Below are 16787 nucleotides of genomic sequence, written 5' to 3'. Positions count from 1 at the left end.
AGAATTAGCATGTTACTCGCATGATTCTAGCATGAATTAGCATGTTATTAGCATGATTATAGTATGAATTAGCATGTTACTAGCATGATTCTAGCATGAATTAGCATGTTACTAGTATGATTCTAGCATAAATTAGCATGTTACTAGCATGATTCTAGCATGCATTAGCATGTTACTAGCATGATTCTAGTATGAAGTAGCCTGTTACTATCATGAATCTAGTATGAATTAGCAGGTTATTAGCATGAGTCTAGCATGAATTAGCATGATTCTAGTATGAATTAGCATGTTACTAGAATGATTCTAGCATGAATTAGCATGTTACTCGCATGATTCTAGCATGAATTAGCATGTTATTAGCATGATTATAGTATGAATTAACATGTTACTAGCATGATTCTAGCGTGAATTAGCATGTTATTAGCATGCTTTTAGCATGCATTAGCATGTTACTAGCATGATTCTAGTATGAATTAGCATGTTATTAGCATGATTCTAGTATGAATTAGCATGTTATTAGCATGATTGTAGTATGAATTAGCATGTTACTATCATGATTCTAGTATGAATTAGCATGTCACATAGCATGCTTAGGTGGTTGCTAGGGTATTCTGAGTGGTTGCTAAGTCGTTGCTAGGCAGTTGCTAGGGTGTCCTGAGTGGTTGCTAGGTGGTTGCTAAGATGTTGCTAGGCGGTTGCTAGGGTGTTGCTAGGTGGTTGCTAGGGTGTTCTGAGTGGTTGCTAGGTGGTTGCTAAGGCATTGCTAGGCGGTTGCTAGGGTGTTCTGAGTGGTTGCTAGGTTGTTGCTAGGGTGCTCTGATTGGTTGCTAGGTGGTTGCTAAGGTCTTGCTAGGCGGTTGCTAGGGTGTTCTGTGTGGTTGCTAGGTTGTTGCTAGGGTGCTCTGATTGGTTGCTAGGTGGTTGCTAAGGTGTTGCTAGGCGGTTGCTAGGGTGTTCTAAGTGGTTGCTAGGTTGTTGCTAAGGTGTTGCTAGGTGGTTGCTAGGGTGTTCTGAGTGGTTGCTAGGTGGTTGCTAAGGTGTTGCTAGGTGGTTGCTAAGGGTCCTAAGTGGTTGCTAGGTGGTTGCTAAGGTGTTGCTAGGTGGTTGCTAGGGTATTCTGAGTGGTTGCTAAGGCGTTGCTAGGCGGTTGCTAGGGTGTCCTGAGTGGTTGCTAGGTGATTGCTAAGGTGTTGCTAGGTGGTTGCTAGGGTGTCCTGAGTGGTTGCTTGGTGGTTGCTAAGGGGTTGCTAGGCGGTTGCTAGGGTGTTCTGACTGGTTGCTAGGTCGTTGCTAAGGTGTTGCTAGGCGGTTGCTAAGGTGTCCCAAGTGGTTGCTAGGTGGTTGCTAAGGTGTTGCTATGTGGTTGCTAGGGTATTCTGAGTGGTTGCTAAGGCGTTGCTAAGGCGTTGCTAGGCGGTTGCTAGGGTGTCCTGAGTGGTCGCTAGGCCCTTACTAAGGCATTACTAGGCCGTTGCTAGGTGGTTGCTAGGCGGTTGCTAGGGTAATTTGGGTGGTTGCTAGGCAGTTGCTAGGGTACCCTGGTTGGTTACTAGGCAAGCCTCACATACATGCTTGATAAAACATTTATACTTAGTAAGCATGTCTAGCAAGTTACAGTACTTGGCTAGTCAATATTAGCATGTAGCTAGTCACTGCTAGCATGTGTAGCATATAGGAAGTTCCGTTTGCTAGCATGAGTCAAACGAGCCAATCTCCAAGTCTCTACGATGTTCTGATGCTGGGATATAGCTGTTGATGAATGGTTGCTAGGGTACTCTGTTTTGTTGCTATGGGCAAGGTTACAGAGTGAACTTGAATGTGGTTGGCTGTATAAGTCAAATGAACCAACCCCCATGTCTCTATGACACTGCTATGCAAAGATATGCATCTTGGCCTATTTTAATGAAAGTCTATGGAATCAATTTGGGGGCGTGGCTTGTGAGCTTCATTATCATATTGAGATGCTCATTGGTTGTCTGAGTCAGATGAGCCATCCCCCAAGTCAATAGGACACTGCTAAGCAAAGATATGCATGTAGGCCAGTTATTAACATGAGTCTAGTATGAATTAGCATGTTACTAGCATGATTCTAGTACAAATTAGCATGTCATTAGCATGTTTCCAGTATGAGTTAGCATGTCATTAGCATGATAAGCATATGAAAAGCATGTTGCTAGCATGATTGGCATGTTATTAGCATGTTAGAATTATAAGCATTTAATAGCACAGCTAATTACAGTCTATAGGACAGTTGCTAGGGTGCAGTATGTGGTAGTTAGGGGTGTGGCTAGAAAGTTAAAAGGCCATCAGTGATTGGCTGCTGGCTAGACTGAGTTAAATGAGCTTAGCCATTAGTCTCTATGACAGTCTGATGCAGAGTTATGAGCTCACAAAGTTTGATCCCATGGAAAGTCAATGAGAGTCTTTTGTAATGGAAGTCTACGGGACAGTTGCTAGGGTGCAGTATGTGGTAGTTAGGGGTGTGGCTAGAAAGTTAAAAGCTCATCAGTTATTGGCAGTTTGGTAGTCTGAGTTAAATGAGCTCAGCCATTAGTCTGTAGGACAGTCTGATGCAGAGTTATGAGCTCACAAAGTTTGATCCCATGTAAAGTCAATGAGAATCTTTTTTAATGGAAGTCTACGGGACAGTTGCTAGGGTGCAGTATGTGGTAGTTAGGGGTGTGGCTAGAAAGTTAAAAGCTCATCAGTTATTGGCAGTTTGGTAGTCGTAGTTAAATGAGCTCAGCCATTAGTCTGTAGGACAGTCTGATTCAGAGTTATGAGCTCATAAAGTTTGATCCCATGTTAAGTCAATGAGAGTCTTTTGAATGGAAGTCTATGGGACAGTTTCTAGGGTCCAAAAGTGGTTGCTAGGGCGTGGCTAGAAAGTTTAAAGGTGATCAGTCATTGGCAGTTTGATAGTCTGAGTTAAATGAGCCCAGTTAGAGTTCTGTGCGACAGTCTGACGCAGAGTTACGAGGTCACAAAGTTTGGTCCAATGTTAAGTCTATGGGATTTTTCCGACAGTCCCGGGACGTTTTTCGGAAAACCGAAAGTCCAATCAGTCTGAGGAGATATAGCATACCGAGTCAGAATAGTTTGGAGGTCTGGTGTGAGTTTGGTGGTAATAGTTCGAAAGTTCAAGGAGGAGATAGATTTTGATTTTTAGAGTCAGAAGAAGAATAATAATAACTAGATTATTAAAGTTCGTCGAGACAAACTTTAGGCTGGCTTGAGAAAGTCTGTTGGAAATAGTTTGTTTAATTTAAACAGTTTTAAAAAGTATGAAACGAAGATAGATAGATATAGATAGATAGATAGATAGATAGATAGATAGATAGATAGATAGATAGATAGATAGATAGATAGATAGATAGATAGATAGATAGATAGATAGATAGATAGATAGATAGATAAAGCAGTTTATAGATAGATAGATAGATAGATAGATAGATAGATAGATAGATAGATAGATAGATAGATAGATAGATAGATAGATAGATAGATAGATAGATAGATAGATAGATAGATAGATAGATAGATAGATAAAACAGTTGATAGATAGATAGATAGATAGATAGATAGATAGATAGATAGATAGATAGATAGATAGATAGATAGATAGATAGATAGATAGATAGATAGATAGATAGATAGATAGATAAAAAACAGTTGATAGATAGATAGATAGATAGATAGATAGATAGATAGATAGATAGATAGATAGATAGATAGATAGATAGATAGATAGATAGATAGATAGGTAGGTAGATAGATAGATAGATAGATAGATAGATAGATAGATAGATAGATAGATAGATAGATAGATAGATAAAAACAGTTGATAGATAGATAGATAGATAGATAGATAGATAGATAGATAGATAGATAGATAGATAGATAGATAGATAGATAGATAGATAGATAGATAGATAGATAGATAGATAAAAACAGTTTATAGATAGATAGATAGATAGATAGATAGATAGATAGATAGATAGATAGATAGATAGATAGATAGATAGATAGATAGATAGATAGATAAAAACAGTTTATAGATAGATAGATAGATAGATAGATAGATAGATAGATAGATAGATAGATAGATAGATAGATAGATAGATAGATAGATAGATAGATAGATAGATAGATAAAAACAGTTGATAGATAGATAGATAGATAGATAGATAGATAGATAGATAGATAGATAGATAGATAGATAGATAGATAGATAGATAGATAGATAGATAGATAGATAGATAGATAGATAGATAGATAAAAACAGTTGATAGATAGATAGATAGATAGATAGATAGATAGATAGATAGATAGATAGATAGATAGATAGATAGATAGATAGATAGATAGATAAAAACAGTTGATAGATAGATAGATAGATAGATAGATAGATAGATAGATAGATAGATAGATAGATAGATAGATAGATAGATAGATAGATAGATAGATAGATAGATAAAAGCAGTTTGAAAAAGGATAGATAGATAGATAGTTTTGAGGTCACAAAGTTAGATCTATTGTTAAGTCAATGACAGTCTTTTGCAATAAAAGTCTATAGGACAGTTGCTAGGGTGCAGTATCTGGTAGTTAGGGTGTGGCTAGAAAGTTAAAAGCTCATCAGTGATTGGCAGTTTGGTAGTCTGAGTTAAATGAGCTCAGCCATTAGTCTGTATGACAGTCTGATGCAGAGTTATAAGCTCACAAAGTTTGATCCCATGTTAAGTCAATGAGAGTCCTTTGAATGGAAGTCTATGGGACAGTTTCTAGGGTCCAAAAGTGGTTGCTAGGGCGTGGCCAGAAAGTTAAAACCTCATCAGTTATTGGCAGTTAGGTAGTCTGAGTTAAATGAGCCCAGTTAGAAGTCTGTGTGACAGTCTGATGCTGAGTTATGAGGTCACAAAGTTTGGTCCAATGTTAAGTCTATGGGATTTTTCCGACGGTCCCGGGACGTTTTTCGGAAAATCGAAAGTCGGATCAGTCGGAAAAGATATGGCATACCGAGTCAGAATAGTTTGGAGGTCTGGTGTGAGTTTGGGGGTCATAGCTCGAAAGCTCTAGGAGGAGATAGATTTTGAATTTTAGTCTCAGAAGAAGAAGAATAATATATAAAAAAAATAATAAGTTTAAATAGGATTTCAGTAGTCTGGCTTGTTTCTCAAGCCAGCCTAATAAGTTTAGAAAGGATAACAGTAGTCTGGCTTTGACAAGCCAGCCTAACTAGATTCTTAAAGTTTGAGAACAAACTTTGAGGCTGGCTTGTGAAAGCCTGACGGTAATAGTTTATTTAGTTTAAACAGTTTTAAAAAGTATGAAAAGATAGATAGATAGATAGATAGATAGATAGATAGATAGATAGATAGATAGATAGATAGATAGATAGATAGATTAGCATGTTATTAGCGTGATTCTAGCGTGAAATAGCATGTTGTTAGCATGATTCTAGCATGAATTAGCATGTTACTAGCATGATTTTAGCATGAATTAGCATGTTGTTAGCATGATTTTAGCATGAATTAGCATGTTACTAGCATGATTCTAGCATGAATTAGCATGTTGTTAGCATGATTCTAGCATGAATAAGCATGTTGTTAGCACGATTCTAGCATGAATTAGCATGTTACTAGCATGATTCTAGCATGAATTAGCATGTAACTAGCATGATTTTAACATGAATTAGCATGTTACTAGCATAATTCTAGCATGAATTACCATGTTACTAGCATGATTCTAGCATGAATTAGCATGTTACTAGCAATATTCTAGCATAAATTAGCATGTTGTTAGCACGATTCTAGCATGAATTAGCATGTTGTTAGCACGATTCTAGCATGTATTAGCATGTTACTAGCATGATTCTAGCATAAATAAGCATGTTGTTAGCATGATTCTAGCATGTATTAGCATGTTACTAGCATGATTCTAGCATAAATAAGCATGTTGTTAGCATGATTCTAGCATGAATTAGCATGATACTAGCATGATTCTAGCATGAATTAGCATGTTGTTAGCATGATTCTAGCATGAATTAGCATGTTACTAGCATAATTCTAGCATGAATTAGCATGTTGTTAGCATGATTCTAGCATGAATAAGCATGTTGTTAGCACAATTCTAGCATGAATTAGCATGTTACTAGCATGATCCTAGCATGAATTAGCATGTTGCTAGCAATATTCTAGCATTGATTAGCATGTTGTTAGCATGATTCTAACATGAATTAGCATGTTACTAACATGATTCTAGCATGAATTAGCATGTTACTAGCAATAATCTAGCATGAATTAGCATGTTGTTAGCATGATTCTAGCATGAATTAGCATGATTCTAGCATGAATTAGCATGATACTAGCATAATTCTAGCATGAATTAGCATGTTGTTAGCATGATTCTAGCATGAATTAGCATGTTACTAGCATTATTCTAGAATGAATTAGCATGTTACTAGCATGATTCTAGCATGAATTAGCATGTTGTTAGCATGATTCTAGCATGAATTAGCACGTTACTAGCATGATTCTAGCATGAATTAGCATGTTGTTAGCATGATTCTAACATGAATTAGCATGTTACTAGCATGATTCTAGCATGAATTAGCATGTTGTTAGCATGATTCTAGCATGAATTAGCATGATTCTAGCATGAATTAGCATGTTACTAGCATGATTCTAGCATGAATTAGCTTGTTGTTAGCATGATTCTAGCATGAATTAGCATGTTACTAGCATGATTCTAGAATGAATTAGCATGTTACTAGCATGATTCTAGCATGAATTAGCATGTTGTTGGCATGATTCTAGCATGAATTAGCACGTTACTAGCATGATTCTAGCATGAATTAGCATGTTGTTAGCATGATTCTAACATGAATTAGCATGTTACTAGCATGAATTAGCATGTTACTAGCATGATTCTAGCATGAATTAGCATGTTGTTAGCATGATTCTAGCATGAATTAGCATGTTACTAGCATGATTCTAGAATGAATTAGCATGTTACTAGCATGATTCTAGCATGAATTAGCATGTTACTAGCATGATTCTAGCATGAATTAGCACGTTACTAGCATGATTCTAGCATGAATTAGCATGTTGTTAGCATGATTCTAACATGAATTAGCATGTTACTAGCATGATTCTAGCATGAATTAGCATGTTGTTAGCATGATTCTAGCATGAATTAGCATGTGACTAGCATGATTCTAGCATGAATTAGCATGTTGTTAGCATGATAGATAGATAGATAGATAGATAGATAGATAGATAGATAGATAGATAGATAGATAGATAGATAGATAGATAGATAGATGAATAGATAGATAGATAGATAGTTAGAGATAGATAGATGAATAGATAGATAGATAGATAGATAGATAGATAGATAGATAGATAGATAGATGAATAGATAGATAGATAGATAGTTAGAGATAGATAGATGAATAGATAGATAGATAGATAGATAGATAGATAGATAGATAGATAGATAGATAGATAGATAGATAGATAGATAGATAGAGTGCGAGCATGAGTCAAACAAGCCAACCCCCGCCTCTCTACGATGTTCTGATGCTGAGATATAGCTGGTGCCATATCGTTGCTAGGTTAGTCTGTTTTGTTGCTATGGAGTTGATTGACAGCTTAGACTGATGATGTATCAAAGCTTCTTGACAGTATGAACAGTTAAAAACAACCCCCATGTCTCTATCACACTGCAGCATGACAATATCAGTCTGAACCTCTTTAATTGCAGTCTATGGGACAGTTGCTAGGGTGCAGTATCTGGTTGTTAGGGTGTGGCTAGAAAGTTAAAAGGCCATCAGTGATTGGCTGCTGGCTAGACTGAGTTAAATGAGCTCAGCCATTAGTCTGTAGGACAGTCTGATGCAGAGTTATGAGCTCACAAAGTTTGATCCCATGTAAAGTCAATGAGAGTCTTTTGCAATGGAAGTCTATGGGACGGTTTCTAGGGTCCAAAAGTGGTTGCTAGGGCGTGGCCAGAAAGTTTAAAGGTGATCAGTCATTGGCAGTTTGATAGTCTGAGTTAAATGAGCCCAGTTAGAAGTCTGTGTGACATTCTGATGCGGAGTTATGAGGTCACAAAGTTTGATCCAATGTTACGTCTATGGGATTTTTCCGACGGTCCCGGGACGTTTTTCGGGAAACCGAAAGTCGGATCAGTCGGAAAGGATATAGCAACTCGAGTCAGAATAGTTCGGAGGTCTGACCCGAGTTTGATGGTCATAGCTTGAATGGCCTAGGAGGAGATAGAGTTTAATTTTTAGTCTCAGAAGAAGAATAATATAGAAAAATAAAAATAATAATAACTAGATTCTTAAAGTTTGAGAACAAACTTTGAGGCTGGCTTGTGAAAGCCTGACGGTAATAGTTTTAGTTTAAACAGTTTTTAAAACTATGAATAGATAGATAGATAGATAGATAGATAGATAGATAGATAGATAGATAGATAGATAGATAGATAGATAGATAGATTAGCATGGTATTAGCATGATTCTAGCATGAATTAGCATGTTGTTAGCATGATTCTAGCATGAATTAGCATGTTGTTAGCATGATTCTAGCATGAATTAGCATGTTATTAGCATGATTTTAGCGTGAATTAGCATGTTACTAGCATGATTTTAGCATGAATTAGCACGATTCTAGCATGAATTAGCATGTTGTTAGCATGATTCTAGCATGAATTAGCATGTTACTAGCATGATTCTAGCATGAATTAGCATGTTGTTAGCATAATTCTAGTATGAATTAGCATGTTACTAGCATGATTCTAGCATGAATTAGCATGTTGTTAGCATGCTTCTAGCATGAATTAGCATGTTACTAGCATGATTCTAGCATGAATTAGCATGTTGTTAACATGATTCTAACATGAATTAGCATGTTACTAGCATGATTCTAGCATGAATTAGTATGTTGTTAGCATGATCCTAGCATGAATTAGCATTTGACTAGCATGAGTCTAGCATGAATTAACATGTTGTTAGCATGATTCTAGCATGAATTAGCATGTTGTTAGCATGATTCTAGCATAAATAAGCATGCTGTTAGCATGATTCTAGCATGAATTAGCATGTTACTAGCATGAATTAGCATGTTGTTAGCATGATTCTAGCATGAATTAGCATGTTACTAGCATGATTCTAGCATGAATTAGCATGTTGTTAGCATGATTCTAGCATGAATTAGCATGTTACTAACATGATTCTAGCATGAATTAGCATGTTGTTAGCATGATTCTAGCATGAATTAGCATGATACTAGCATGATTCTAGCATGAATTAGCATGTTACTAGCATGAATCTAGCATGAATTAGCATGTTGTTAGCATGATTCTAGCATGGATTAGCATGTTACTTGCATGATTTTAGCATAAATTAGCATGATTCTAGCATGAATTAGCATGTTGTTAGCATGATTCTAGCATGAATTAGCATGTGACTAGCATGATTCTAGCATGAATTAGCATGTGACTAGCATGATTCTAGCATGAATTAGCATGTTGTTAGCATGATGGATAGATAGATAGATAGATAGATAGATAGATAGATAGATAGATAGATAGATAGATAGATAGATAGATAGATAGATAGATAGATAAAGGTAAATAGATAGATAGATAGATAGATAGATAGATAGATAGATAGATAGATAGATAGATAGATAGAGGTAGATGGATGGATGGATGGATAGATAGATAGATAGATAGATAGATAGATAGATAGATAGATAGATAGATAGATAGATAGATAGATAGATAGATAGATAGATAGATAGATGGTGTAAAAGCATGAGTCAAACAAGCCAACCCCCACCTCTCTACGATGTTCTGATGCTGAGAAATAGCTGGTGCCATATCGTTGCTAGGTTAGTCTGTTTTGTTGCTATGGAGTTGATTGACAGCTTAGACTGATGATGTATCAAAGCTTCTTGCCAGTATGAACAGTTAAAAACAACCCCTATGTCTCTATCACACTGCAGCATGACAATATCAGTCTGAACCTCTTTAATGGCAGTCTATGGGACAGTTGCTAGGGTGCAGTATCTGGTTGTTAGGGTGTGGCTGGAAAGTTAAAAGGCCATCAGTGATTGGCTGCTGGCTAGACTGAGTTAAATGAGATCAATCATTAGTCTGTAGGACAGTCTGATGCAGAGTTATGAGCTCACAAAGTTTGATCCCATGTAAAGTCAATGAGAGTCTTTTGCAATGGAAGTCTATGGGACGGTTTCTAGGGTCCAAAAGTGGTTGCTAGGGCGTGGCCAGAATGTTTAAAGGTGATCAGTCATTGGCAGTTTGATAGTCTGAGTTAAATGAGCCCAGTTAGAAGTCTGTGTGACATTCTGATGCGGAGTTATGAGGTCACAAAGTTTGATCCAATGTTACGTCTATGGGATTTTTCCGACGGTCCCGGGACGTTTTTCGGGAAACCGAAAGTCGGATCAGTCTGAGGAGACATAGCAACCCGAGTCAGAATAGTTCGGAAGTCTGACCAGAGTTTGATGGTCATAGCTTGAAAGCTCTAGGAGGAGATGAGTTTTGATTTTTAGTCTCAGAAGAAGAAAATATAATAATAAGTTTAAATAGGATTTCAGTAGTCTGGCTTGCTACACAAGCCAGCCTAATAAGTTTAATAGGATAACAGTAGTCTGGCTTGCTACACAAGCCAGCCTAACTAGATTCTTAAAGTTTGAGAACAAACTTTGAGGCTGGCTTGTGAAAGCCTGACGGTAATAGTTTATTTAGTTTAAACAGTTTTTAAAACTATGAAAAGATAGATAGATAGATAGATAGATAGATAGATAGATAGATAGATAGATAGATAGATAGATAGATAGATAGATAGATAGATTAGCATGTTATTAGCATGATTCTAGTATGAATTATCATGTTTTTAACATGATTCTAGCATGAAATAGCATGTTACTAGCATGATTTTAGCGTAAATTAGCATGTTACTAGCATGATTTTAGCATGAATTAGCATGATTCTAGCATGAATTAGCATGTTGTTAGCATGATTCTAGCATGAATTAGCATGTTGTTAGCACGATTCTAGCATTAATTAGCATGTTACTAGCATGATTCTAGCATGAATTAGCATGTTGTTAGCATGATTCTAGCATGAATTAGCATGCTACTAGCATGATTCTAGCATGAATTAGCATCTTGTTAGCATGATTCTAGCATGAATTAGCAAGTTGTTACAATGATTCTAGCATGAATTAGCATGTTACTAGCATGATTTTAGCATGAATTAGCATGTTACTAGCATGATTCTAGCATAAATTAGCATGTTACTAGCATTATTCTAGCATGAATTAGCATGTTACTAGCATGATTCTAGCATGAATTAGCATGTTGTTAGCATGATTCTAGCATGAATTAGCATGTTACTAGCATGATTCTAGCATGAATTAGCATGTTGTTAGCATGATTCTAGCATTAATTAGCATGTTACTAGCATGATTTTAGCATGAATTAGCATGTTACTAGCATGATTCTAGCATAAATTAGCATGTTGTTAGCATGATTCTAGCATGAATTAGCATGTTACTAGCATGATTTTAGCATGAATTAGCATGTTACTAGCATGATTCTAGCATAAATTAGCATGTTGTTAGCATGATTCTAGCATGAATTAGCATGTTACTAGCATGATTCTAGCATGAATTAGCATGTTACTAGCATTATTCTAGCATGAATTAGCATGTTACTAGCATGATTTTAGCATGAATTAGCATGTTACTAGCATGATTCTAGCATAAATTAGCATGTTGTTAGCATAATTCTAGCATGAATTAGCATGCTACTAGCATGATTCTAGCATGAATTAGCATGTTGCTAGCATGATTCTAGCATAAATTAGCATGTTACTAGCATGATTTTAGCATGAATTAGCATGTTACTAGCATGATTCTAGCATAAATTAGCATGTTGTTAGCATGATTCTAGCATGAATTAGCATGCTACTAGCATGATTCTAGCATGAATTAGCATGTTGTTAGCATGATTCTAGCATGAATTAGCATGTTACTAGCATGATTTTAGCATGAATTAGCATGTTACTAGCATGATTCTAGCATAAATTAGCATGTTACTAGCATTATTCTAGCATGAATTAGCATGTTACTAGCATGATTCTAGCATGAATTAGCATGTTGTTAGCATGATTCTAGCATGAATTAGCATGTTACTAGCATGATTCTAGCATGAATTAGCATGTTGTTAGCATGATTCTAGCATGAATTAGCATGTTACTAGCATGATTCTAGTATAAATTAGCATGTAACTAGCATGTTTCTAGCATGAATTAGCATATTGTTAGCATGATAGATAGATAGATAGATAGATAGATAGATAGATAGATAGATAGATAGATAGATAGATAGATAGATAGATAGATAGATAGATAGATAGATAGAAAGAGGTAGATAGATAGATAGATAGATAGATAGATAGATAGATAGATAGATAGATAGATAGATAGATAGATAGATGGATACAGACAGACAGACAGACAGACAGATAGATAGATAGATAGATAGATAGATAGATAGATAGATAGATAGATAGATAGATAGATAGATAGATAGATAGATAGATAGAAAGATGTAGATAGATAGATAGATAGATAGATAGATAGATAGATAGATAGATAGATAGATAGATAGATAGATAGAAAGATGTAGATAGATAGATAGATAGATAGATAGATAGATAGATAGATAGATAGATAGATAGATAGATAGATAGATAGATAGATAGATAGATAGATAGATGGTGTATGAGCATGAGTCAAACAAGCCAACCCCCGCCTCTCTACGATGTTCTGATGCTGAGATATAGCTGGTGTCATATCGTTGCTAGGTTAGTCTGTTTTGTTGCTATGGAGTTGATTGACAGCTTAGACTGATGATGTATCAAAGCTTCTTGCCAGTATGAACAGTTAAAAACAACCCCCATGTCTCTATCACACTGCAGCATGACAATATCAGTCTGAACCTCTTTAATGGCAGTCTATGGGACAGTTGCTAGGGTGCAGTATCTGGTTGTTAGGGTGTGGCTAGAAAGTTAAAAGGCCATCGGTGATTGGCTGCTGGCTAGACTGAGTTAAATGAGCTCAGCCATTAGTCTGTAGGACAGTTTGATGCAGAGTTATGAGCTCACAAAGTTTGATCCAATGTAAAGTCAATGAGAGTCTTTTGCAATGGATGTCTATGGGACGGTTTCTAGGGTCCAAAAGTGGTTGCTAGGGCGTGGCCAGAAAGTTTAAAGGTGATCAGTCATTGGCAGATTGATGGTCTGAGTTAAATGAGCCTAGTTAGAAGTCTGTGTGACATTCTGACGCGGAGTTATGAGGTCGCAAAGTTTGATCCAATGTTACGTCTATGGGATTTTTCCGACGGTCCCGGGACGTTTTTCGGAAAACCGAAAGTCGGATCAGTCGGAAAAGATATAGCAACTCGAGTCAGAATAGTTCGGAGGTCTGACCCAAGTTTGATGGTCATAGCTTGAAAGGCCTAGGACGAGATAGAGTTTAATTTTTAGTCTCAGAAGAAGAATAATAATATAGAATAACTAGATTCTTAAAGTTTGAGAACAAACTTTGAGGCTGGCTTGTGAAAGCCTGACGGTAATAGTTTATTTAGTTTAAACAGTTTTAAAAAGTATGAAAAGATAGATAGATAGATAGATAGATAGATAGATAGATAGATAGATAGATAGATAGATAGATAGATAGATAGATAGATAGATAGATAGATAGATTAGCATGTTATTACCATGATTTTAACGTGAAATAGCATGTTGTTAGCATGATTCTAGCATGAATTAGCATGTTACTATCATGATTTTAGCATGAATTAGCATGTTACTAGCATGATTTTAGCAATAATTAGCATGTTGTTAGCATGATTTTAACATGAATTAGCATGTTGTTAGCACGATTCTAGCATGAATTAGCATGTTACTAGCATGATTCTAGCATGAATTAGCATGTTACTAGCATGATTTTAGCATGAATTAGCACAATTCTAGCATGAATTAGCATGTTGTTAGCATGATTCTAGCATGAATTAGCATGTTGTTAGCATGATTCTAGCATGAATTAGCATGTTACTAGCAAGATTCTAGCATGAATTAGCATGCTACTAGCATGATTCTAGCATAAATTAGCATGTTGTTAGCATGCTTCTAGCATGAATCAGCATGTTACTAGCATGATTCTAGCATGAATTAGCATGTTGTTAGCATGATTCTAACATGAATTAGCATGTTACTAGCATGATTCTAGCATGAATTAGCATGTTGTTAGCATGATTCTAGCATGAATTAGCATTTCACTAGCATGATTCTAGCATGAATTAGCATGATTCTAGCATGAATTAGCATGTTGTTAGCATGATTCTAGCATGAATTAGCATGTTGTTAGCATGATTCTAGCATGAATTAGCATGTTACTAGCATGATTCTAGCATGAAGTAGCATGTTGTTAGCATGATTCTAGCATGAATTAGCATGTTACTAGCATGATTCTAGCATGAATTAGCATGTTGTTAGCACGATTCTAGCATGAATTAGCATTTGACTAGCATGATTCTAGCATGAATTAGCATGTGACTAGCATGATTCTAGCATGAATTAGCATGTGACTAGCATGATTCTAGCATGAATTAGCATGTTGTTAGCATGATTCTAGCATGAAGTAGCATGTTGTTAGCATGATTCTAGCATGAATTAGCATGTTACTAGCATGATTCTAGCATGAATTAGCATGTTGTTAGCACGATTCTAGCATGAATTAGCATTTGACTAGCATGATTCTAGCATGAATTAGCATGTGACTAGCATGATTCTAGCATGAATTAGCATGTTGTTAGCATGATTCTAGCATGAATTAGCATGTTACTAGCATGATTCTAGCATGAATTAGCATGTTGTTAGCATGATTCTAACATGAATTAGCATGCTACTAGCATGATTCTAGCACGAATTAGCATGTTGTTAGCATGATTCTAACATGAATTAGCATATTACTAGCATGATTCTAGCATGAATTAGCATGTTGTTAGCATGATTCTAGCATGAATTAGCATGTGACTAGCATGATTCTAGCATGAATTAGCATGTTGTTAGCATGATTCTAGTATGAATTAGCATGTGACTGGCATGATTCTAGCATGAATTAACATGTGACTAGCATGATTCTAGCATGAATTAGCATGTAACTAGCATGATTCTAGCATGAATTAGCATGTGACTAGCATGATTCTAGCATGAATTAGCATGTGACTAGCATGATTCTAGCATGAATTAGCTTGTTGTTAGCATGATATATAGATAGATAGATAGATAGATAGATAGATAGATAGATAGATAGATAGATAGATAGATAGATAGATAGATAGATAGATAGATAGATAGAAAGAGGTAGATAGATAGATAGATAGATAGATAGATAGATAGATAGATAGATAGATAGATAGATAGATAGATAGATAGATAGATAGATAGATAGATAGATAGATAGATAGATAGATAGAAAGAGGTAGATAGATAGATAGATAGATAGATAGATAGATAGATAGATAGATAGATAGATAGATAGATAGATAGATAGATAGATAGATAGATGGTGTAAGAGCATGAGTCAAACAAGCCAACCCCCGCCTCTCTATGATGTTCTGATGCTGAGATATAGCTGGTGCCATATCGTTGCTAGGTAAATCTGTTTTGTTGCTATGGAGTTGATTGACAGCTTAGACTGATGATGTATCAAAGCTTCTTGCCAGTATGAACAGTTAAAAACAACCCCCATGTCTCTATCACACTGCAGCATGACAATATCAGTCTGAACCTCTTTAATGGCAGTCTATGGGACAGTTGCTAGGGTGCAGTATCTGGTTGTTAGGGTGTGGCTAGACAGTTAAAAGGCCATCAGTGATTGGCTGCTGGCTAGACTGAGTTAAATGAGATCAATCATTAGTCTGTAGGACAGTCTGATGCAGAGTTATGAGCTCACAAAGTTTGATCCCATGTTAAGTCAATGAGAGTCTTTTGCAATGGAAGTCTATGGGACGGTTTCTAGGGTCCAAAAGTGGTTGCTAGGGCGTGGCCAGAAAGTTTAAAGGTGATCAGTCATTGGCAGTTTGATAGTCTGAGTTAAATGAGCCCAGTTAGAAGTCTGTGTGACATTCTGATGCGGAGTTATGAGGTCACAAAGTTTGACCCAATGTTACGTCTATGGGATTTTTCCGACGGTCCCGGGACGTTTTTCGGGAAACCGAAAGTCGGATCAGTCGGAAAGGATATAGCAACTCGAGTCAGAATAGTTCGGAGGTCTGACCCGAGTTTGATGGTCATAGCTTGAAAGGTCTAGGTGGAGATAGAGTTTAATTTTTAGTCTCAGAAGAAGAATAATAATATTAATAATAAAAATAATAATAAGTTTAATAGGATAACAGTAGTCTGGCTTGCTACACAAGCCAGCCTAATAATAATAAGTTTAATAGGATAACAGTAGTCTGGCTTGCTACACAAGCCAGCCTAATAACTAGATTCTTAAAGTTTGAGAACAAACTTTGAGGCTGGCTTGTGAAGCTTAGACTGAAAGTTTAAAGTAATTCTAAGTTTTAAGTAACTTAAAGTATAAAAGTAGTTTTGAATGTAAAAGTATTTTTAAGTAATTCATATTTTAGGTTGTTAAAGTTTAAAAGTAATTTTAAGTTTTAAGAAAGTTGAATATTAAAGGTAGCT

The sequence above is a fragment of the Danio rerio genome, chromosome 9 (genome assembly GCF_052040795.2).
Source record: "Danio rerio strain M-AB ecotype USA chromosome 9, GRCz13ab, whole genome shotgun sequence".
Lineage (NCBI taxonomy): Eukaryota > Metazoa > Chordata > Actinopteri > Cypriniformes > Danionidae > Danio > Danio rerio.
The sequence above is the reverse complement of the archived record's forward strand: the minus strand, read 5'-3'. Positions refer to the sequence as shown.